Source organism: Prosopis cineraria, unplaced genomic scaffold, assembly GCF_029017545.1.
Source record: "Prosopis cineraria cultivar Desert tree isolate PC_DT_omini unplaced genomic scaffold, ASM2901754v1 PC5, whole genome shotgun sequence".
Taxonomy (NCBI): domain Eukaryota; kingdom Viridiplantae; phylum Streptophyta; class Magnoliopsida; order Fabales; family Fabaceae; genus Prosopis; species Prosopis cineraria.
This window is the reverse complement of record NW_026555336.1, coordinates 15,445,096-15,470,893: the sequence shown is the minus strand read 5'-3', so window position 1 is coordinate 15,470,893 and position 25,798 is coordinate 15,445,096.

The window sequence follows — 25,798 nt, the reverse complement described above, 5'->3', positions numbered from 1 at the left end:
TTCAGGGCATTTGTCATAGGAAGCACTTGGGCAACATATACATACAGGAGTGCTTATGGTAAAAGTGCTCCTGTAGATATTTTTAAAGAAAAAAAACAAAATGAAAAAGGTTATAGGAGCACTTTCAAACAAGCACTCTCATAAGTTTAAATAAAAATTCTTAAAAAATTCATAAGTGTCAAAACCTATGGTAGGTTTAATTAAAAAAGTTTTTTTGAAAAAAATTTCTCAACTATAGGAGGGCTTTAATAAAGCAACTCTATTATTTTTAATGTTATAATTAGTAAGTTATATTGATAATATAATACATGATTATTTATCATATGAATTGATTGAATTATAATTAATATTAGTAATTATATTAATAAAATAGTATATTATTTACTAAATATATTAGGAATTATTAATTTCATAAGTGTCAAACACTATGGTAGGTTTAATTAAAAAAGTTTTTTGAAAAAAATTTTCTCAACCTATAGGAGAGCTTTAAATAAAGCGCTCCATTAGTTTTAATGTTATAATTAGTAAGTTATATTGATAACTATAATAAATGATTATTTATCATATGAATTGATTGAATTATAATTAATATTAGTAATTATTTAATAAAACTAGTATATTATTTACTAATTATATTAGGATTATTAATTTATTTTTAAATTATTTTATTATTGCTATATTAAATAATTAATAAAAAATAATATATAAATAATTATTTTTAAAAATTTAAACCTATTAGGAGCTCTCACATGTGATAGTGCTATGGAAAGGGATTATCCTAGAGTGCTTGTCGAGAAAGCGCTTAGAAAGTGCTTAAATTTTTTCATTCTATTTTGACTAATCTTTTGATAATCAACTGTATTGAACCGCAATTTGAGCTTATCCTCCCAATAGCCTTTTTGATTCAGTTCTCTCCCAATTCCTCACTAGGACATTCGTCTACTATCACCTCGTTTGTGCAAGCTTGTTTGTTGCTACTGCCGCATGTATGTTGACAAGTTAGGATTTAAGCTCGTTGTTTCAAAGATCTAAGCTACCATTTGAAGTCACGTTACATGTTGGCATGGTTGTTTGTGGTAATAGACATTTAATGAACTATATATGGTTATTGAGATTTTTATCTTACCCGTGGTTGTTTACATATTTCAGGTTCTGGTACTAGTAGGTAAAAGAGAAAGGATATAGGTTGAGTTGACATCTCTTACTAAATATTTGTAAGATATGGTGCAATGAATTTGGTGAATATTAGTCTTGTATATGTATAAGTTGCCATAGGATTTGTATATGTGCATAAGATTTAATTGTGGTATGTTCTTTGTGATTTTGAACTCCCTAGCCCTTATATATGTGTGAAAGGTGAACTGACTAAATGGGCTAGTGGATAGATGTAGTTAGTTATGTGTGTATATGAAATGGGTGGAGATTATATGGAGTGATTTAGCCATATATGAGACTAGAAAAGTGAAAATGTAATTTTTTCCCAAAGTGTAAAATGGCAATTTACAGGCCAAATTTGTGTATATGTGTCATATTATGCATGTGTATGGTCAATTAGGTGTGTTTTGTCCATTTGAATTTGGTCAAGGCTCAAAAAGTGGCTAATAACAATTGGTTTCAAATGAGACACTTAAGTGACAAGAATTTGATAGAAAATGGTTAAAGTGCACTTGAGTGTCCAAATTTTGGTAGAAATATCAGATTGGGATGAAAGGTGCCATTAGTTAGATTTTGAAATAAGCTTTATGTGGGCGTTGAAACCATCTCAATCGGACTTCGCATGTGGAAATGGCACAAATCTAAATTTTGCATCAGAAACTGCTATTTGATAGCAAATTCAGGTGTGTGCGCCGTGGTGCATGTACCCGCATGCCGCGGCATACGGCACAGAGCAGGTGATTGTGGCCTCTATGCCACATGCTGTGGTGTACAGTGCAAATTTTCACTTAATTTTTAAGTGATGCACATGTTTTATTGACCTTTGATGCACCAAATCTATATGCTTCCGCTGTGCATGTAATTGTGTATGTGGTTGATTAGCCTAAATGATTAAAAAATGTTTCCTAAAAATCTTTTATTGGGATCCCAATGTTTTCAACAATTTTAACTCAAAGATTAGAAGTAATTGGTGATTTTTGTAATGGAGCATATGGTAATGTCAGTGAGCGCATTGCAATTAGCTGCACCGTGGTTAGGACAACCTTCTGCTTAAGGGTACAGATCACCACCTCAAATATGGTTTCCATTCACTTGATCCACGATTTTGCTTCCCCTTCTCCCATACTTCAGTCAAAAGTTGGTGACTTGAATTGAACAAACATCTTCCAAGCACGATCAATAGATGTATTAGTGCCAAGAACTTCTAGTTTGCTACTCGAACCTTGAGATGATCTAGGTCTACTATGTGCTTCCTCATGCAGTAGAATGTTTTGAGCCTCAACTCTCTCTTCTTGCTCTCTACCTCTTAGGATCATGTCATGATCTCGAACAGTCTGTCTTATATCTACTACCATATCTTTTGAGCTCCTCAAGTAGCTCATCATGCCCATCTCTTCATGGCTGAACTGGTTGTACTTTCAGCTCTTACTCCTCCTCAATAATCCATCTAGACACAACAGTTTTAGCACGAGTGCCTCTCATATTGTACTATTTTCTTCTCTCTTAAGAACAAAAATAAGGAATACAAAGGACATCAAAGAAAGAGTTGTGTAATAAACAAATAAAAGTTTCCATATCTATAAATGAATGCATCAACCACAATTAGGTCTCAAAACTCGAGAAATTGATACCAAAATGTAACCTCCTCCTATATTCACTCAACACAAGAGAAGATTAACAGAATCACCACATCCAAATACACAATTTAGCAAAAATGTTGTTGTAAAAGCTTCGGCCAAAGACTTGTCTCATAAAATCATCAAAAATCATAATATATTCAAGTAATAGTATAAACAAATCACACATTTGTATTGTGCATAGTGAGCACAACCCATGAGCATTCCCATTTCAATTGCATGCATTAAAGCTAGGAAAAACAAGTTGGAAATTAGTCAATGTACCACGATGTGTAGTACGTGCGCTACGGCATGTGACATAAAGCCACATATTCAACCTTTTTTTATCATGCACTACGGCATGTGTCACTATACGCCGCGGCGTGCCTGTTTGAATTTTTGCTATCATTTTGATAGCAAAAATGACAAACTTTTGGCATGTGCCATTTTCACATATGATGTTCGATTAAAATGATTCAAGCACCCACAAGAAGCATAGCTCACAAGTTAGCTAATGAGAAAGTTTTGGACCCAATCTAATGGTCGAATCAAAATTTAGACACCTGGGGTGCAAAAAGCTACTTTTTCTGAAAATTTCACACACCCAAGTGCTCAATTCGACCTTTTGTCTCATTAGACCACACAAGGCCTTGAATCAAGTCCAAAAGGACCTAATACACTTGATTGATCATATTATATCACAATCATACACATATATTAAAATTTGACTCTTCTATGGCCAATTTTTCACATTAATCAACTTTGTATAAATTGCCATTTCTTGGCCCACTTGCCCTTTTTCTCAACATATATATATTACAATCTTAGCTCCAAATTACTCCTTTCATCATAATTTCTCACTTTGGCTTAAGATTCACTAATATCAACACAAACATACTCAAATCATAGCCCTTGATTCATTTCATCACATACACATACAATTGGGCTAAGATTCCACAAAAATCACTACTCAAGTCATGCATGCAACCCCATGGAAACTCATTTACATATATATACACAAGCTTCTTAGTTCAGTTCATTACACAAACTCAGAGTATACATGGCTTTAACAACTCAAGCTAATCTAGACTCTCTTCCCTTACCCTGTAAACATGTAACTATGGGGTGAGATAAAAATCTCAATAATAGAATAACTCACTCCTATTGATTATCACATGCAACAATATGAAAGTAAAGCATAATATATCATTTAAATCTCATTAATCTAGCATATATCACAAGCTCTACTTAAATTACCATAATGTTTCATACTTCACCTCTTTACACCACTTTTCACCACTTTACCAACACAAACATCACATAACATTCATAGCATGATCCCCACTGACCAAACCTCTAAATCACCTTAGCACAAAACCATAGGCTCACCTTAGACTGATGTACACTCTTATTGACCCTTAGCTCACCTTTAGTGGTAGAATCACCTGGCCAAAGGTGTTCTATCTTACTTCTAGACTATGGCTTCCCCCAATACACACAATGGGTTGTCGTTGACTCCAACACCATATCACATAGACACCAAGGAGTCTAAAATCTCTAATATCACACCTTAAAGGCACTAAGGAGATCTTCTCCAACACCGCACCATAAAAGGCATTAAGGAGGAATTTCTCCAACATTGCACCTCGTCAGGCATTAAGAAGAATATGCCATATGGTCTTATCACCACCTTTCCACTCGTGTGAACTCCCACCCCTATGATCATGCTTTTTGAACCATATAGGTTCCTCATTCATCACTTTACCAGTTTCTCATACATAACATATATATATATATATATATTATCATACCATTTGAAATCATCCATTTCAATGCTTGTATTCTATCAAAAGATATTTCATGCAACACTCACACAATACTATAAAACATGTTTAGCTCAAAACTCTTATATGCACTACATAGCATACTAATATACAGTTACAAAAAACAGTTAAACAAAAGAAATTATTCAGTTATGTCAATCCTTCTATCACTAGAAAGGTTACCCGTGGATTTAAACTACCACAATAGCTTATTTGAGGCCTCCTTTTTCTACTCACACGTCCAATATACCAATCTAAACACATTTAGCACATTTTAGTCATTTAGTTCATTTTGACCAAAAACTCATATTTTCTACTTAGGGCTATATTCATCTATAAACTCTTTTCCATTTACCCATTCTAGGTCCATTACTACTTTATATCATCTCAACCAGTCTTATTTCACTCAAATTAGATTTTCTGCCCTATTCTCTCTCTAACATAAGGCCAAATTGAGCCCACAGGTTTAAAGCTCTAATTTAACTTTCGAGAACCTTTTTATTACTATTGGGCAAAAATCAAACCCCTTAAAATCCATCAATTCAATTTTCCTATAACTCATTTTTAGAGAAATTTGTGTAGAATGGAAGGTAAGAGTTATACATAGCTTACCCATTAAGTTATCAATTAGAAGCACCTTCCAATGACCTAAAATAGCTTGCCCTAGCTCCTCAGCCCTTCTTTTCTCCTTCTCTCATATGTTTTAAAATTTCACTCCTCTAAATTTTCTAAAATTTCACGGCTTAAGAAGTCATTTTTGATCCATACACCGCGGCGCATGCAGTACAAGCGCGGCATATGGCACAGTGAGATTTATTCTCACCATGCGCACTTGCTTCGACTTGAAACATACTCCTTCTACCCATATCTATTCATACAATATCCCCATGAGTCAAATCATCAAGTAATCATCCAAATATCTAATCCTATACTAGTTACCACTTTACCCCTAGTTAATAACTAATCACGGGATTAAAAAATTTAGGATGTTATAAATTGTGTAAAAAGCATGATTATAAGGGTGGGAGTTCACTTAGGATATGTGGGGATGTGTGTATATGGAGATGTGAGTGAAAAATTCATATGGTCAAGCTGGCACCATGTGACATCTGGTACAACATATTATGAGATGCTAACATAGGTAATCCAATACAACATATTATGAGAATGTTACCATAGGAGATCCAAGTAGTCTAGCAACTCCTTAGTGTCCATTAGGGCACATTTAGGAGTCAATGATGCCTCTATCACAAGTATGTGAAATGAGAGAAACTATAGTCTATAAGTGGGATAGTTTATCTTTAGTCAGGTTTTCTACCATCGAAAGTGAGATTGGGTTAATATGTGTTTGATCCAGTAGAGCCTATGGTTTTGTGTCAGGGGGCATTGGAGGTTTGGTGGGTAAATGACCATGCTATTGTGGATAATGGTGTGGAAATGTTTGAAATTAGGAAAATCTTACCTACTTTTATATATATAATTGCTATTACTCTAGTTTTGTTACTTTGGCATGCTTATCTGTGGTAATAAACGTTAAATGAAGTATATTGATTATTGAGATTTTTATCTCACGGGTGGTTATTTATATTTTTTAAGTTTTGATAGTCATAATGCAAAGGGAAAACACATAGGTTGAGTTGATATCTCTCACTAAAGCCCTTTTGTAAGAATTGGTATAATGAATTTGTATATTATTAGTTATGAACATGTGTATAAGTTGCCATAGGAATTAAGTGCGTGAGCATAATATTGTAAATATTGTGTTTAGTAGTTTTAGTTCCCTAGCCCTGTGTATATGTGTGAATGATCAAATTATAGAGTAGGCTAGTAGATGAATGTGAATATGTATGGAAATGAGGTATACTTGATGTGTATGTAGAAATTTAGCCTTAGTGGTGAGTGAAATGACAATGTGAATTTTGCTTAAATGTGTGATATAGGCGATTTACAGGCTAATTGCATGTGTGTGTTACATTGCTAATATGATTGGTCAATCAAGTGTGTATTGTCCTTTTGGACGTGATCAAGGCCCTAAAAGCAACTAATGACATACAGTTTCAATTAGTGATGCTCAAGTGACAAATTTTGACATAAAACTGTCAAAATGCACTTGGGTATCCAATTTATAAATGAGACATTGAATTGAAACAAAACTAGTGTCATTAGTTAAATTATAAAACATACATACTATTGCTCCTTCTTTTCTTCCTGTACAAACCCACCATCCTCGCTTTGTGTGCATACTTGAACCACCCCAATAGGACATCGAATGTGAAAACAGTGCATATTCAAAGTTTGCACCAGAAATCACTATATGACAGCAAAATCAAGTATGTGTGCTGCGCCGCATGTATCCACATGCCGTGATACGTGCCATAGATCGAGTAGCTATAGTCTCTATACCACATGTCGTAGTGCATGTGGGACAAGCCGTGGCGCATCCCTTTATTTTAACTTAATTTGATTAAAATGCACATATTCTCTTGAACTTTAATACACTCTTGCATATTGCTTCTATTATATAGGGTTTTTATAGTTTGAGTTATTTATGAAATTATTTTAAAATGTTTTATCTGGGATCACAAACTTTCTAAATAATTGATTTTCATAAGAATTAATAGAGTGAGTAGAGGATTATATGGTAATGTCAGTGAGGGCATTACAAATAGTTGGTATAAGTCTCTAGAGTTTCACAATTTGGTTACTTTAATTGTTTGTTGCATCCATCCTAGACCTTGGCAACTTATATCTATTGTTCATTACACCATTCTTTTCCTTTTTCTTACCTTTCTTTTCCTTTGATCCTTAAGAGGGGAGAACTTGAGAAGAAGAGGTACTCGAACTTCGCATAGTACTCGAGTGTTAAGGTATCTAGTTGAGGATGAGCCTGTACTAAAGGTTTAACTGGATATGCCTTAACAAGCCGATGAAGAGATGGCTTGTTAGAAGAGTTGAGGGACATAATGATTGATTTTCAATAGATAGTACAAGATCATGATGTTTTATTAAGGGTTAGAGATCAAGTAGAGGAAAGAGAAGGTTAAGAGAGGCCGATGCAAGAGGATGCTCATAGTAGTCCTAAGCCATCTCAAGCTTCGAGTAGTAGGAAAGCTGCAGGAGTTGCTGTGGATTTGTCCATTAACCGAGATTGGAAAACTTTTGTAAGGTTCAGTCCACTTACATTTGACGGCAGTATGAAAGAGGGAGAAGCCAAGCAGTGGATTGAGCACCTCGAGACAATATTCGAGGTAGTGACTTCTAGTTCAGAACATAAGGTGACCTTAGCTACAGTTTAATTGGTTGGAGTAGCTAAGAGATAGTAGGATTCGGTTAGAGCATCTGGTGGTATGAGGTATTCTTGGGAAGATTTCAAGAGGGTGTACTTTGATTACTACTTCCTAGCATTATGTTTAATTGTATTACATGTTATGTTTAACTATATAATATGTTATGCTTTCATATAGTTGTATGTGATAGTTTTCAATAGTAAGTTATTATATTACTGAGATTTTTATCTCACCTTGTGGTTACATGTTTACAGGATAGAGCAATGATCAATGCAAGGAAAATGAGTCAAGACTGACATAGTGGTGCCGTTGTCATGAAAAGTCTTTGAGATTGTGTAATGAACTTAAATATTGTGTGTTATGTAAATTAAGTTTCTATAAGAGATTGCATGCATGTTCAAGTTGTGTTTCATAGAAAATGTAGTGATTTTTGTGAATCTTAGCCCATATGTAAGAATATATGATAAAATGAGTATTTGGGGCTAAGATTGAGTTGTGAATATATTGTGGATGTGTAAAGTAGAGATTTGTAGTGAAAATGTGGTGAAAAGGCCAAGTGGGTCAAATGTGTTAAATTGTGAAAATTTATGAAATGGGCCATTGAGTGGCCAATTTGTGATATATGGGTATATATGTGTTATAGTGTGGTTAATTAGGTGTGTTAGGTCCTTTTGGACTTGGTTCAAGGCCTTATGTGGTCTAATGAGATAAATGAATCGATTTGAGCACTTAAGTGCGTGAAATTCTTTGAAAAAGTGACTTTTTGCACCCTAAGTGTTTTAAATTTTGATTGGACTATTAAATCGTGTCTAAACCTATTTTATTAGCTAGCTTATGAGATAAGCTTCATGTAGGTTCTTGAATCACTTTGATCGAATGTTGTATGTGAAAAACAATGCACGTTGAAAGTTTGTCATTTATGTTTTGAAAGCCATAGAAGCAAAATAGGACATGTGCATCGTGGCGTATAACACAAAGAAGGTCTGGGCTTGTGGTTCTGTGCCACATGCCACAGTGCATGGCCTAAAATCTGACCTTGTTTCTTTACTTTGGAGGCATGCAATAGTTCTTATGAATGCATATAAGTCATTTCTGCTATGTAGTACTCTAATGTATTATGATTTTAATAATTTTGCAAAATGAGTCTTGCGCCTAAACTTTTCAAAAAAGTATTTGTTTACTATTTAGTGTGATTAGTATGGTAATTAAGTTAATCTTCTCCTATATTAAGTAGATATAAGGGAGGGTTATAGTTTTGCTTTGTGCCTCCTAGATGGCCATTTAATTTGATAAGAAAGGATAATTTTTTCCTTTCTAAATTAATTTTTGTTGTTCATATCATTGATTATTAATTGATGTTGTTTAGTCTTTTTAGGTTAATTTGAAATAAATCAAATTATATAATTGAACTTAAAGTCCATTTTTTTATGGGAATGTTTTTTCTTTTTTGGATTTACTTGAGAAGGTTATTGGTTCAATTGTGTGAATAAAAGTCTATAGCCATAATAGAAAGAAAGAGATGCATAGGCTCGTACATGTTATTGGTAAACTAGCTTATATAGATCAGACACTAATTCTAAAAGCAATTTTCATATGTCAATTTCTAATGAGTAAATTATTTGAAATTGAGATTTCCAATTTGTAATGTTACAGAAAGAAGTATAAAAATAAAAGAGATTTGTAATGTTACAGAAACAAGTATAAAATAAGTGAGATTTCATATTAGGATTTTTTCTGAGGTGAATGAGATATTTTCTTTTATGTTGTGGAATCTAGATTTTGTAGTTTTTTAATTGGGTCATTTAATGGTTAATTTATTGATTATTGTGTCCAAGATGAATGCAAATGAAATAGTTGTGCCAAGGCATAAGATACTAGTATTCATTAAAGTTTGATTTTGGTTAGCATATATTACGTTAGATCTCCATCCTTTGGATTATCCTTTGTTTTGTTTAGGATAAATAGTTTTGATGGTTTAATTTGCATATTTTTGATCAATTGCAGAGAGACATTATGGATAAGGCACTGACACTTCAAGCAATTTTGGTGAAGACTTTCTTCCTTGGATCTTGGCTTGTGTGTTTATTGTTTTCTCAGTAAATTAGTGTGCATGTGTTTTTTTATTTTTATAGTAAAATAGTTGCACAATAATTGATAGATTTGTACACATGGGTGAATATATATAATATCTTCTTATTAATGCCTAATGATGTATTTAGGATTAGTAATTCTAATATGTTGTTCTTAGATTTGTTTGAAAAATTGTAAAAATTATGAAGGCTGTGAAAAAATAGTTTTTTTTAAAAAATAAAATGTATTCACAGGAGTGCTTTATTGAAAAGCACTTCGAAGGGAATCAAATTGTAGTGCTTTTAAGTAAAAGTGCTCTTGTAAGATGGGATATGGGAGCACTTTGTCAAGGAAGTGCTCCTATAGACTAATACTAGAGGCGTGGCACTCTTGCAAGTTACCCATATAGGAGTGCTTTCTCTTTTAAGAGAAAGCGCTCCTGTACATATAGAAGTACTAGTTACAAGGAACTTTTTGTGTTTAAAAATTAGGGCTCCTATAGGCTTTTTTTACAGTAATGTTTGCATAGTTATAAGTTTTGCAAAAGTAAAAATACATAGTCTATTATGAAAACTAATAATCTATTTGTATGGATTTTGGTGTTTTGGAAAGCTATGTGAAGTGGTATTAAACTACAGTATTATTTCTATGTTTAAGACCTATTTATACTGATAGATCATTGTGAAATCAAATACAAGTTCAAAATGATAGTAATTGTTGTATGATCATCCTTAATAAGCTAAAAATATGTATGAATGGAATTGTATTAGCATGGTCATTGTGAGAGCATGGGAGTTTACCCTAATTGTTTCAAATCCATATGATACACTAGTACTTTGGAGGCCTCGGTGCTCAATTTTTTTTTGTTTGGAAGTCTCAGTACTATCTTTGTGATAAATTGAACATAGACACCCTTGATATTCAAGAAAGGAGAATTTTGTCTGAAAATCAATGAAGTCATCTTTGGCCAGGTTACCTTTGATGATTGGTGAGGTTGGGCTAACCCAGTCACATGGACTTGGTACCATTATGTTGTTAACCCATAGACTTAGTTGGAAAAACTAAATAGGATATAAGCCATAATATTGATCATGCATTGTGTGAATGGAATCTTATAATTATGTGTGTGCTATGTATTCGATAAACTTGTTTTATTTGCCACTTCACACACTCACATAATATTCTAGTATACTTGTGGAAAGATCACTTGCCTTCAAAATTAAACTAAAGCTAACCCTAATGCAATATCGGGCCACCCTAGGTCATCTCCCAAGGAATGATTTTAGCATAATTAAAAGTTATCTAGTAAAATAAATCACCCAAAGTTGTAGGAATTTAGTTACCTAATTATCTATACTAATTACCTAACTGCAAGTAATTAAAATGGTAATTAAAGTGAGTAAAATGAACTTTCCTTTTCACAAGAGTGGAACTCTAGAGATTAGTTAATTTTGGACTCATTATCTTCCCATGATTAGGCTAAGTTTAGCTTTCCTTTCCTCTTGACTAAAGCTGTCATGACTTAAGAAAATTATCCTAAGCCAATTAACTTAATTAGCTAACTTCTCTAGGTCTTAGATTAAAGTCCCTAGTTCAATTAACCAATTGTTGTAAAAATTAGTCAAGTGATTCACTCAAAATCTCCTCTCAATAGCCACGGTCAAAACAACAATATGAGTAACCATAAGATTATGTCAAGCTACTCAAAATTACAATCATTAACACCACAAGATTATGCAATATCAACACATGTAATTCACTAAATTAAAAACACAAGATTGTGTGCTCAACATGAAGTGGCCGAATCAGTCATGGTAGCCTAAAGAAGAAATTAAATGAAACAATCATCTTCTCTTTACATCAACATCAAATTCAAATTAGAATTTACAAGCCAAGATGATCAAACCCTAGATTAAGGAATCTAATCATCTTTTATAAACAGAAGAGGATAGAAACAAAAGAACTTAGCCATATTGAAGCTCAAGACTCATCCTCCATCTTCATCTCTCTAGGATTCCACTAAGAAACTTAGCCAATCTTCATCATCTACAAGAACCCTAAGTTGAAAGCTTGTTAATTGAAATTCATGGAACTTGGGATGAAGAAAATGAGCTTAAAACCTTGTGAAATAGGAAGGGATGGAACAAAAATGAAGAGAGAAGAAGAATGGTGTGAGGTTTGTGGAGGTTTGGTGGCTGAAAATGGAGGTTAGGGTGCTGGAAAATGAAGAACAAAAGAGAGAAAAAAAGAACATTGTGAACAAGAGAGAGAAAATGTGGAAGATGAATAAGATGAGTGTTGGATCTGCATTGGAGAGTTGAACAGCGTGATTATTCCATTTTCAATCAGCTGAAGCTTAATTTAAAAAAAGAAAAAAAATTAAAATGAAAATAGGAGCCTTGTCACACTTGCAAGGTGACAACCTCTTATTAGTTAGTAGATGATTCCACTGTGTGTGTAATTTTTCATGTGTCATCCATATTTTAAAGCTGATTTAATCCCCAAATAAAGCCTAATTCACATGCAAACCATTAGCTTTGACCTCAAGGAGTGTTGACCTTAATTGCTCAATTGATGCATAAGTCACATGCTACCTATGTCACATAAATCACATAATTCAATTAAATAGCATGTGATATAATAAAATCTAATTAATGTCCAAAATTAAATTCATAATTAGAAGGGAGAATTTATTAAATTAACCAAGTTATAAGTTGTAAAAATTATATAAAAATTTTCACATAAAGGCAAACCGAAAACTAGGTGAAAGTAAGACATTTTAGAAAGTGTTGACTTTTTATTTAATTACTCCCAAACTAAAATTAATTTTAAAAATCTAATTTCACTACTCATCAATTGGACATAAACTGCACTTTTTCAAATTTTCTTGTACATTTTCTCAAAATTTATTTTTTTAGACCAAAATGCCCTTAGTGCACTAAACCTAGAAACTTAGGCAAAATTTCATATCTAATGCAATGTTTGCACTTTAAGGTGATAAATCATTAATAAAAAGGTCCTAATTGACAAATAAAAGTGGATAAAAATGTGTCCTATCAATTCCTTGACACTTATCTTTTGCACTCCAGGTAAAATCAAGTGAAAAGGTCTTAAAAGCAACTATTAGACAAAGAAACAAGAGAAAAAAAATGTTCAAAGTCACTAAAATACTAGCTCATAAACTTATACAAATTATCAATCAATGTGGAAATAATTAGGAAAGAATTATGCACATCACAAACAAACCCTACTAAGAATCAATGTCAAAGAGTAGGCCTCTCTAGGTTAAGTGTTTGCTCTCATCACTCAAAATGTATAAGGTATTCACTCAAAATCCCTTAGGATAAGCCCAACCATATATTTGTAACCCTTCCACATCTCCATCACTAAATAGAACTTGCAATCAAGAATCAGGTGGACTTTATTATGTTGTAATATGGATAATGAAAGGATGTTTAAGAATGCATGTATAAAAAAAATAGGGTTAGCATCAAGATAATGCTAAAGTTAAGATATATCCCCTTAATATGCAAAGAATAACCTAATTCAATTGAGTAGCCACCTTGATATAATGAAGATGGAAAGCAATGATAAGAAATAATAAAACAAATAGAATGGATGATCTAGGAAACTTTTTATTCTTTTCTTTCTTTCTTTTTCTCCTTCTTTTCTTCTTCCTTTTGTTTCATTTTCTAGCATCTTTATTTCTTTTCTTTTTGACTATATTTTTTTAAATCTTTCTTTTTTTTTAATTTTTCTTTTGGTTCTCCCTTACTCTTTAAAAACAATAGAAATAATGAATATGATGGTGTAAGAACAAAGGATAAAGAGTAATGGATAGAAAAATGATAATAGGTATCCACTCACTTGATCTAGGACAAGCAATAAATATTAAAAAGATATAAAAAGTGTAACATGCATTCCTTGGGAAAAATAGGGTGAATATTTATTTTTAGGAATCAAACCAAAAGTTCAAAGTAGTTAACAAAGGATAATCAATAATAATAGGTTGGCTATTTGGCTGTTGGCTATTTTTTATGAATGCCATCTTTCATCTTCTATCAAACAAGTGCAAGATATGTAGTCTCAATTAAAAGTAAAACAAATTATAGAGGGTAAGATCACTAAGGAATTAATCACACAAGATTGTTTAGTCTCTTCCATGAAAGGATAATATGCTATTCTAATCATTAATTCAAGATAAAAGATTGTTCATTTCATACCTATTCAATCCTAAAAATTACCATATCTCAAGCATTAAAATATCTATTCAAAGAGCTAGATAATTAAGTAACCTCAAACAAAACAAACAAAGCACAAATTTTTTTATTTTTGATTTTTTTTCAAAAGCCAAAACAAGATATTTATTTCTCTTCCCCACACTTAAATCATGCATTATCCTTAATGTATGCATAGACTAATGATAGAGCAAGGTGAGATCAATATGGATGTATGTGTAACAAAAGTGTGGTGCAATTTTTTTTTTCAAACAAAACAAATAACCAAAAAGAATGAAATTCTACCTTTTCCTACTAGATTCATCTCCTCCACACTTGTAATTTACTCAATCAACAAATCAAAGCATAAAGCAAAGTAAAGTAAAAAGTAAGGGTGAAGAAGATACAACCTAGTTCAAATCTCCACACTTGTAATAAACCAACTCAAAGGGCTCACAGCCTCAACAGCACTTTATCGGTCCGAACTCTTTTCCCTTGCCCAAGTCATAGCTTTATCCAGTAAAAATGTAACTATATGAGTGAGATAAAAATCTCAATAACATAATAGCTCTCTACTATCCACGTTATATCAATACTAAGAAGTCTAAATCTCTAACACTGCACCTATATAGGTACTAAGGAAATAATCCCCAACTCCACACCTCAAAAGACACTAAGGAGATACAAATTCTCTAACACTATATACCCTTGGGCACTAAGGAGAATGATGCCATATGGTCTTTCTTTACATCTCCATATGGGTAAACTCTCACCCTTATGACCTCTCTATGTATATAAGCCACATATGTATACGACCTCTATATATATATATATACATTCTTAAGCATGTAATTCATAAACTCCCTTTCTTTGGAAACAAAATTTCATGCATAAACCTCTCTATGACAATCATACTTTAATAAAATATTTTCATGCATCATTAGTCATATTTTCTAATAGTTACACCAAATAATCAAATAGAGGAAGTTGTTCAGTTACCTTAACCCTTCTATCATAAAAAAGGTTACCAATTAATTTCAATTACCACTACAGCTTGTTATAAATTTCCTTTCTCAACTCATACACGAAACATGCTAATCTACACACAATTAGCACAATCAGTTAATTGATCTAGTTGACCAAAAGTACTTATTTTATTACTATAAACCACCTCTAACCATTCACTTACTTCTACTCATCCATTTTAAGTTCATTAGCCCTCAATTACCACTTTCGATCACTTCTCACAATCCCATTTCACTCAAACATAATTTCACCCTAAATTTCTATAGAATTAGGGCTAAATTGAGCCTAGGGTTCAAAGCTCCATTGCCAACTCCAAACTAGTCATAATGCTCTAACTTAACTCTCGATAACCTTTTTCATTACCATTAGTAAGAACCAAACATTAAATTTTCCTGATTTAATTTTTCTATAACTCATAACAAGAGAAATTATAGCAGAATAAGAGGTAAGGGTTGTACGAAGCATACCCGATAAGTTACTAATGAAAGTTCCTTCCAATACTCTAAAAACCTTTGCCTTAGCCAACCTTTACTTCTTCACTTCTCCTTTTGTGTTTTCCTCTTCTTTCTTCTCAGCCTTCACTAGCTAATCGACAACTTTTATTGTGATTTTTTAGTACATGTATCGTGACACAGGTAGCATTAGCCATGGCGCATGGCATAGTGAGGAGAATCCTCACCACGTGCACATACTTTGCTCTGAAACATGATCCTTCTACCTATATTTGTCCATTCCATAACCCAAAGACAAAAATCATCAACCAATCATCCAAATCTCTAATCGTTTACTAATTACCACTTTACCCTTGATTAATAGCTAATCTTAGAATTAGAAAATTAGGATGTTACATTATTCTCCTTGGTACCTGACAAGATGTAATGTTTGAGAATTATATCTTCTTAGTACCATTTGAGGTATAATGTTAGAGCTTATCTTCTTAGTACTATTTAAGATACGGTCTTGGGAATTTAGCCCCTTAGCATCTGTGATGTGGTGTTGGAGCCAACAACACCCCATTATGTGTGATGGGAGAAACTATAGTCTAAAAGTAAGATAGAACACCTTTGGCTAGGTGACTCTACCACTGAAGGTAAGCTCAAGGCCAATAAGCATGTGTGTTGGTCTAAGATGAGTCTATGGTTTCGAGTTAGGGTGATATGGAGGTTTGGATGGTAGTGATCATACTTACAAAAGTGTTAAGTAGTGGTGAAATATTATATTGATGTAAATTAAGGTGAAATCGATGTTATATGCTATGTTTAATTGTATAGTATGCTATAATTGCTTATAGTTGCATGTGATAATTGGCAGTAGTGAGTTATTCTATTACTAAGATTATTATCTCATCCTGTAGTTACATTTTTATAGGTCAAGCTACTGAGTTGGGTAAAGGAAAAGATTTAGAATTGGCTTAGTATTGATAAGCCATGCACTTCTCAGTTTTGTGTAATGACCCTAAACTTTTATGGATGTTGTATATAAAAGTTGCCATAAGACTTGCATGCATGTCTAAAGTAGGGACTTGTTGAGATTTGTAGTGATTTTATAAATCTTAGCCCCTATCTGAATAGGTTAGTGGTGAAGATGTAGTGAATGAATTGGATTTCTAGCCTAAATATTATATTTTGTTAATATTTTTAGAAAAATTCCTATTTTGAAAATGGGCGATTGAGAGGCTAAATTTTGATTTGTATGAGTATAAATTGTGTTTAATTAGGTGTATAAGGTCCTTTTGGACTTAGTTATAGGCCTAAAGTGGTCTAATGAGGCAAAGGGGTGAACACTTTGATGCACCTAAATCTTTAAAAAAGTAACTTATTACACTTAGGTGTCTAAATTTTGATTGGACCATTAGATCATGTCCAATCTTATCTCATTAGCTAGCTTGTGGAATAAGCTTTGTATGGGTGCTTGAACCATATCGATTGGATATCATATGTGGAAATAACACATATTGGAAGTTTGCTCTATGAACTATCATATGACAGTAAAAATTACTGTCATGTGTGCTACAACACATGGCACAAAAGGGGTGCACGTGGCTTTGTGCCAGATATCCTAGTACATATGGTATACATCGTGGCACATGGCCTATTTTTTGACCTAGTTTCTTTAATTTAAAGCTTGAGCAGTATTGATGAATGCGTACTCGTTTCTTTCACTATGCAATGTATGAAATAATAAAGGAATTTGATTATTGTAAATGAAGTCTTGGTCCTAAGCTCTTCAAATGAATTTTTTTTTAGTTTAGTTTGGTATGTATATGTGGTGATTTAGTTAATCCCTCCTAGTATCAGGTGGATATTGAGGGAGGTTACACTTTAATATTAGTTTCTCGAGTTTTGAGACTTGATTGTTGTAATTCTTTGTTGAATTCATGATAGATATAGCAACTTCTCATTGTTCATTACAAACTCTTTCCCTTTTTATACTCACTTTTACTTCTTCTTTTCATCCTTAGGAGGGTAGAAATAGTATATCATGAGGAGAGGTACTCATGCTAGAAGTGCCTATTCTAAACATGTTAATAAGAAGAAGTAAGAGCCTAAAGTTCAACTGGTTCAGCCACATCTAAGAGATAGGTGGGATAAGTTATTAAAGGAACTTAGGAACATGATGGTGGGTATCAAATAGATAGTCTAAGATCATGATACAATCTTGAGAGGTAGAGAATAAGAAAATAAAGTTGAGGCTCAAGGTAGATTGGTACAAGAGGAAGTATAGAGTAGGACTGGACCATCTCAAGGTTTGGGTAGTAAACAAGAATTCCTAGTACTGATCCATCAATAGATCAGGCTTGGAAGACTTTCACTGGGTTCAATCTACTAATGTTTGATGGCAGTATGAAGGAAGGGGAAGCAGAGTTATGGACTTAGTGAATGGAGTCCATTTTTTAATTTATGGTTTATACTACTGAACAGAAGGTTATTTTGGCTATAATGCAGTTGGTTAGAGCTTTAAAGAGGTAGTGGGAATCTGTAAGACCAACCGTGGTGCTTGTCTGAGTTGAGAAGAGTTTAAGAAGATATTCTTCGACCAATACTTTCCAGTTTCTTTTAGAAAAGAGAATAGAGAAGAATTTCATGCATTCAAGCAGGGAGATCTAGATAAAGAGGAGTTTATTAGGAGGTTCAATGATTTATTTATTTACTCCACATATGTCCGACATAGCAATGACACTAAGTGGAAGGTAGAGAGGTTATTAGAAAAAATAAGACTCGAGTATTGGTAGTAGATTACTCTGTTTGATGTGATGATATATGAAGACATATATTATAAGTTAGGAGTAACAATCCGAAAAGGTAGATAGGCTAAAGTTGAGAGAAGACAAGACATTCTAGGGAGATTCTCATCCCTATTAGGTCTGATAGGCATAATTATGAAGAAGCCTAGGTACAATTCGGGTAATTTTAGTTCCTTAGGAAGGAAGATTTTTATTATAGAATCTTAAACTTGTTCAGTATAGAGGGGATCAATTTAGAGGAATAGAGGTGTGAGAACTGTGCCTCCACAGTCTTGGAGGTAAGAATCCAATGTTCTAATGTCGACACCAAGTATAAGGATGTCATCCCAGTGTAACATTTATGGTCGATCTTATATGGGTAGATGTTGGGCTTGCTTCAAATATGGCAAGTTAGGACACTTGAAGAGGCAACGCCTAGAAAGTAGAATTGAGGGGATCGAGTAGTAATCCACCATTCTTGGCCAAGTGTTTGCAGTTACATAGGAAGAGGCCAGAGCATCTCTAAGCTTGATCCAAGGTATAATTTTCACTTGTAGTTACCAAGTAAAGGCATTGTTTGATTCTGGTACTAGATGGTCCTTTGTGTTTAAGGAGTGTATGAATAGATTGAGTTTGTCTTTGCAAGAATTTACTACACTCATTATAGTAACTACTTATAATTATGCCAACCTAGGATCATGCATCATTTTGGTATACTTGCATGAGTATGTGATTTGTAGGTATTTGACCTAAGAAAATGTAATTGTAATGAAATTATTGTAAAGGGTTTAAATACCAATGCAAGTAGTATTATTGTGGTGTTTATGTGTTTGATAAGCCAAGAGATTGTTATATATGGTTTATTACCACCCCTTAAATTACTGTGAAATTAGGGTTTTAATGGCCATATTGTGTTTGGAATGTAAGTATTGTTTTATAACTACTCATTAGGTGTATTGTGGTCTAATTGAGTTGGTTTAAGTGGTCCAAGTATTATTGGCACTTGGTTGATGGGTTTGGACACCCTTGTGGTTGTTTTAAAAGGAACAAGGATAATTTTGTATCTAGGTGTCATACTTTGAAATGGCAAAGTGGTGGGTTTTGAAAACTAGTTCTAATAACTAATTGGCTTAAAGAGCTACATGTAAACACTTGAATTACTCAAATTGGATGTCAAATGGCGAAACACACACTTTGGAAGTTGGCTGAAGGTTATGTCATGATAGTAGCAATGCATCATAGTGCATTAAACATCTATTTGAAAAGGGTTTCTTAGGATCCCAAACATTTAACTTATTTCTTAAGCCCTTATGTTATGATAACCTAACATAAGGAGTTTTCTAATCTTGGTTATCATAATGGTGTTCATATGCAGCGTTTTGGTAATGACAAGACAAATATTACATACTAAACTTCAAATTAGTACTCATTACTCTTTGCAATACTCCCCAAAAATTAGATGTCAACCTTAGATCATGATCAGAGATTATATCCCTTAGCATGCCATACAATCTCACAACTCTTATGATCACTAAACATACTAAACATTGTACCACACAAATAATGATGCTAAATCTTTAAAGCAAAACTATAGTTGTGAGCTCCAGATTATACACTAGATAGCTTTCCTCATATAGTCTCAATTGTCGAGATGCATATGCTACAACTCACTTGTCCTACATTTATATACATCACAGAGCTTTTAAAGAAGCATTTGTATAAACTTTAAAAGGAAACCACATATTAAGGATAACAAACACAGGCATTATAGTTAGTTTCTCTTTCAACTTTTGGAATACAACTTCACACTTGTCATCTTATATAAATGAAAGATGTTTTTACATCAACTTGGTTAAAGGAGAAGTAATATGAGAAAATTCTTGGATAAATTGTTAGTAATATCTAACTAATCCTAGAAAACTATGTATCTCTATGATTGAACTAGAATGCTCCCATTTCAATACTACATCCACTTTATGCAAATCAACTAAAATCCTATCCACAAAAACTACATGTAACGTCTTGAGTTTTAAATCCAAAAGTTAATTTCTAATTAAAGAGTAATTAGTAAAGTAAGTGAATAATTAATTTAATCATGTTGTTAATTGACAATTTGGATTATGAATAGCTTGAAGATTACACCAGATAGAAGTTGGATCAAATTGAGTTCCATGGCATGAGGCAAGTGAGAAAATGCTCTTTGTGCCACATGCCATATCATATGGCACAGACTTAGCATAAAGACCTAAAAATGATCAAAAAATAAAGGAAAAGGTAGGGAAAGTTTAGGGCACGAAGAAGGATGAGGGTTCTGTTAGGGCTTAGAATTAAGAAAGGTTAAAAAAAATTTGGATCTTCAATCATTCAAATAAGTTTCCTAACAATCTTTTCTACCTATCCACCTTAGTTTTCTTGGATTTTGGAGGAAGGATAGTTGGGTTTTGAGTTGGAGGGAGATTATACTTGAACCCTTGGTCTTACATATGGTTGTGGGATTTTGGTTTAAGCTTTTTTTGAGTTAAATGAGTGTTAATTTAAAGCTTGAGTGTTGGAGCTTTTGGCTTTTAAGGAACCCTAGGTGAATTTAGGATTGCCAAAATTGTGTGAGCTGAAATTAAGGATGAATTAACCTTATATATGTTAAATTAAGATAAGGTGATGGTGTAGAAGCTTTGACTAGCTCAATGGTTGTAAAGCCCTTACTTAATCTGGACTTTACCATCACATTCACATACCACAAAATAAAAAATTAGAGTGATAAGCCTCAATTTAATTTCAAAATGTGAGATCCCAACTTTATCAAAAGCATGTTCAAATAAGAGGGCTAATGGACATGTAAACATAAACTTCAAGACTCAGGAAGGCACAATTATTTTTTGAGAAACATGCTATGTGCTATGGCTTGTACCACTATACACCATAGCACGTGGTACAAAGCAATGTTCCCTGTTTCTCTTTGTGCCATTCGCCATGGTGTGGCACACAATGTGTTGCAGTGCATATGACAGCAAATTCTGCTATCAAATGACAGTTCACAGGGCAAACTTTTACCGTGAGCCAATTCCACATTAGACATCCAATTGAAGTGATTCAAGCACTCACATAAAACTTATAACATATTATAACCTCTTCCAAATTAATAGTTTTTATCTCTAATTAAAATATTATTTATTTGCATAAATAAATACTTAATCTTGAAATGAGAGAAAAAATTATAAAATTGAATTAATAAAATTTATATGTATTTATATATATACTAAGGGCAAGAAGATTAGCTTTATTAACTAAATCCTAGACAAATTCTCCACATGAAATCTAATATTATTTTTTATAAAAAGACTTATTTATAGATTATGTAATATCATATAGACACATAGTAAATAGTATGTTATTTCAAAGGAATTTATATAATATGTCTCTATTTATTTATGTTAGGAATATAGATATATTTAATTCATACTAAACATGTAGATTGGCTGTGACTTGGCTCCTCACTAGGGGTTCCCTGACTTGGGTCTATACTAAGAGCAATATCACCAATTGACTAGCTTGTAATGGCCTGGCTCTGAGTGTTATCACCCTAATTCTCCATATTCCTATTAATTCAAATAAATTAAATTAATTAAAAAATAAATAAAGATAAGATAATTAGGAAAAAAATCCCACAATATAAATTTAATTGAACTAATAAAACATACTTTAATTTTAAAACTAAATTCATATTGGGACATTCTCCCATATCCCTTTATGGTGATTATTTCTTGTAGTATGTTTATCATCTACTTCATCTACCATATCCAAAATTGGTGGCCCTGATGAGAAGCTAGGGGTTTCATCACTATCAATCACCCTTTTTCCTTTAAGTACTATTGACCAATTTTTATTTACTAGATTCGTGACATAGAAAACTTGTTTAGCTTAATCTACCATAATAAATGGCTCATCTCTATGAGTTAATTTTTTAAGATCAACTATTGTAAATCCTAACTCATCATCATGAACACTGTTGATGTCAACCCCTTGCATTTGAAAACAGAAATTCTAAATTTTATATAATCAACCTCCCAAATCTCATCAATAGCCCCAAAATAAGTCCTAGATGTTAGTTTAGGTTTCTTATCTTTTGAACTAGAGAAGTGAACAGCTTCAGCCACTATCATAACCCTACTATTTTACATTGTACTCTTCTTATCCAAGGACTTTGTTTAAAGGAAGACAATTAAATCAAACATTAATTAACTTAAACAAAATTCACACAATTAACTCAAACATTAATTAACTTAAATAAAAATAACTCAATTAATCAACTTAAACAAAATTCACACAATTAACTCAAACATTAATTAACTTAAATAAAAAGAACACAATTAATCAATTTAAATAAAAGGTTTATGTGTTCAAGTTGCTCTTTTATATTTCCTTGATTGTTGTTTTTTACTTAGCCCTTTGAAATATTTCTTCTTATGCTATAATAATTTACCCTTTTTCAAAATTCAAATGCCTTCATTATAATCAATTTTCATGTATAGAGCATCATCTGCAGTGACATTACTTTGATTTGGTGTCCCTTTACTGCTTCATCTTCATTTACTTTTTCATTTAGTAGAAGAATAGACCTTCCTTTATTAGCAGGGTCAAGGACATAAAACACTTGTTTCGCTTGTTACGCCAAAATGAAAGGCTCATCTTTATACCCTTCCTTACTCAAATTCACTTATACAAATCTAAATTGATCATCAAATTTCAAGCTATTTTTACGATCAATCTACTTGCACCCAAAGACTGAAACCCGAAAGGATATGTAATCCAAATCCTATATGTGCTCAATTACACTAAAGTATAACATGTTTGCATAGATAGGATTTTTATCCTTAGTACTAGAAATATGCATGGAATGAGTTACATGAGTTACACCACTATTTTGCATCATGCAACTATTATCTTGCTCACTTGTTTAAAATATATGCCCATTAACAAGGTATGCAATGGAAGAAATGACTTGTCTACTTGGACCATTAGCCAACCATCTCAATTTTTTAGAAACTAAATCAAAATCAACATTTAACATTTGAAGAATATGCTCCTTAAACCATCTTGTAAAATGATTGTTGTGTTCCTTGGCGTACCAAATATCTAATCTATTGAAGTTATCCCTCTTAAGTCAACTATATGCTTGTCTATATACTCTTCAACCTCTTCAGTATTGTGCAAAACATATAGGTGGGCTTACTCCTACTATATACTTGAGATGGTAACAACTTTGTTTCCTATTATCCCCTCTCCACCTATTCTACCCATATATTGAGATTTTAGAAACCTAACATAGCTAACATGTCTTAGGTACTTAGTATAAAAGTCAACAACCTCTTCACAAATATACCATTCAACAATGCAACCCTCCAATCAAGTCTGATTTTTCATATAGCGTTTCAAAATCTTCATGTAATGCTCAATTGGATACATCCATCTTAAATAAGCATGCCTACACATTTAAACTTCTCTAACCAAGTGAATGGTTAAGTGGATCATAATATCAAAAAATGCTTGTGAAAAATACATCTCAAGCTTAGATAATGTTGATACAATTCAAGCTTACAACCTTGGCAACTTATGTAGGTCAATCACTTTACTACAAATGGACTTGAAAAACAAACATAACTTAGTGATCGTCCCTCATACTTTAGGGGATAAAATTGCATGAATAGCTAGCAAAATGAAATCTTCCATCAAAACATGGCAATCATGAGACTTTAAGCCCTTCAACGTTAGATCTTTCATTGATACAAATTTCTAATGTTTAAAGAGTAGCCCTTAGGGACTTTAACTACATGAAGGAACTCATAAAATTTAGTTTTCTCTTTCTTCAATAATGTATGAGCTGCCAAAAGGAGAAAAGTATGATTTCCCTTATCTTGGGGTGCAAATTCTTCTCTTATACACTTGACTTTCACATGATCTTCAAGTTATCAATTAAAGGAGCCAAATATATGTCTATGTCATTCTCAGGTTGCTTGGGTCCTATAATTAGCATGGACAACATCATATACTTACGCCTTATGCAATGCCATAAAGGAAAATTATAAATCACCAAAATGACTAGCCATGTGCTATGCCTATTGCTTTGAAGCCCATGAGGATTCATCTTGTCAACAGATAAAGCAAGGCATAGGTTCCTACTTTCTTTTTTAAATTCAATGTACTTATAATTAATCTTTCTCCATTATGGAGAATCAGTAGGATGATGAAGCATGCCGTCTTTAATCCTTTCATCCACATGCCATGTTAAGCTTTTCATAATATCTACACAGCTAAACATACATCTAAATCTAGGAACGATTGAAAAATACCATAGTGCCTTTGTTAGACTTGATCTGTTCTACCTGTAGCGTGATGAATTACACTTTGAACATTTAGCTAACGATGCATACTCATTCTAAAATAAAAGGAAATCATTAGGGCATATATGTATCTTTTCATAACTTATGCCAATTGATCACAACACTTGTTTTATGACATATGTTTAGCCAGGAAGTTTATTTTCCTTAGGAAAAAATTCTACTTCAAATACCCAAGTAACTCGGTGACGCTTACATCACTCTGTCCATGTTTTACCTTCATGTCGTATAGTTTTAAAACTATTGACAACTTTGGTACACTACAATCAGCATACAATAGTGCCTTCACATCACTTTTTAACTTCTCAAACATTTCTAGACAATCCTTAAGGTCCTCTTCAATTGCTTTGTCCATTTATTCGAGACAATCTTTTTCAAGTATGTATGTGTCAAAATTATTAGGAGATGATGCACAGCCTTCACTATGCTTCTGGCTACAACTAATATCATCTCTTGTCTCACCATGCATTATCTAGCACTTGTAATTTTGATCCATCCCATTAATTACTAGGTGTCCTTCACAAGTATCTGGACTAACTTGCTACACAAGACTACACTTTAAACATGGGCAAATAATCCTAGCAGGGTCCTCTACATGCTTAACTGCAAACTTAACAAATTCTGCCACCCCATCCTAATATTCCTTGGATAGACAATTGGCAGACATCCATTCATTATCCATAATTCCTAGAAAGATTAAGAGGGAAATATGATTAGTAAATTTGACTACTCCTAGATAGTGGGAGAGTTAGATACAAGGACAAATCAGTCAATAAGTCACTAACCACATGTTTGTACATTCCCTCTTGAATCTTATTTAAAACTAATAATTATATTTTAATACTAGCCATTGAAATAATTTTGGCAGTATAATGACTTAAAAAAGATAGTTTCCTAGGTTTTATGGCCTCTCTTTATAAAAAAGTTTTATCAATCAAGTTTTCATATAACTTAATTATACTAAATCAAGTTACCTAACAACAATA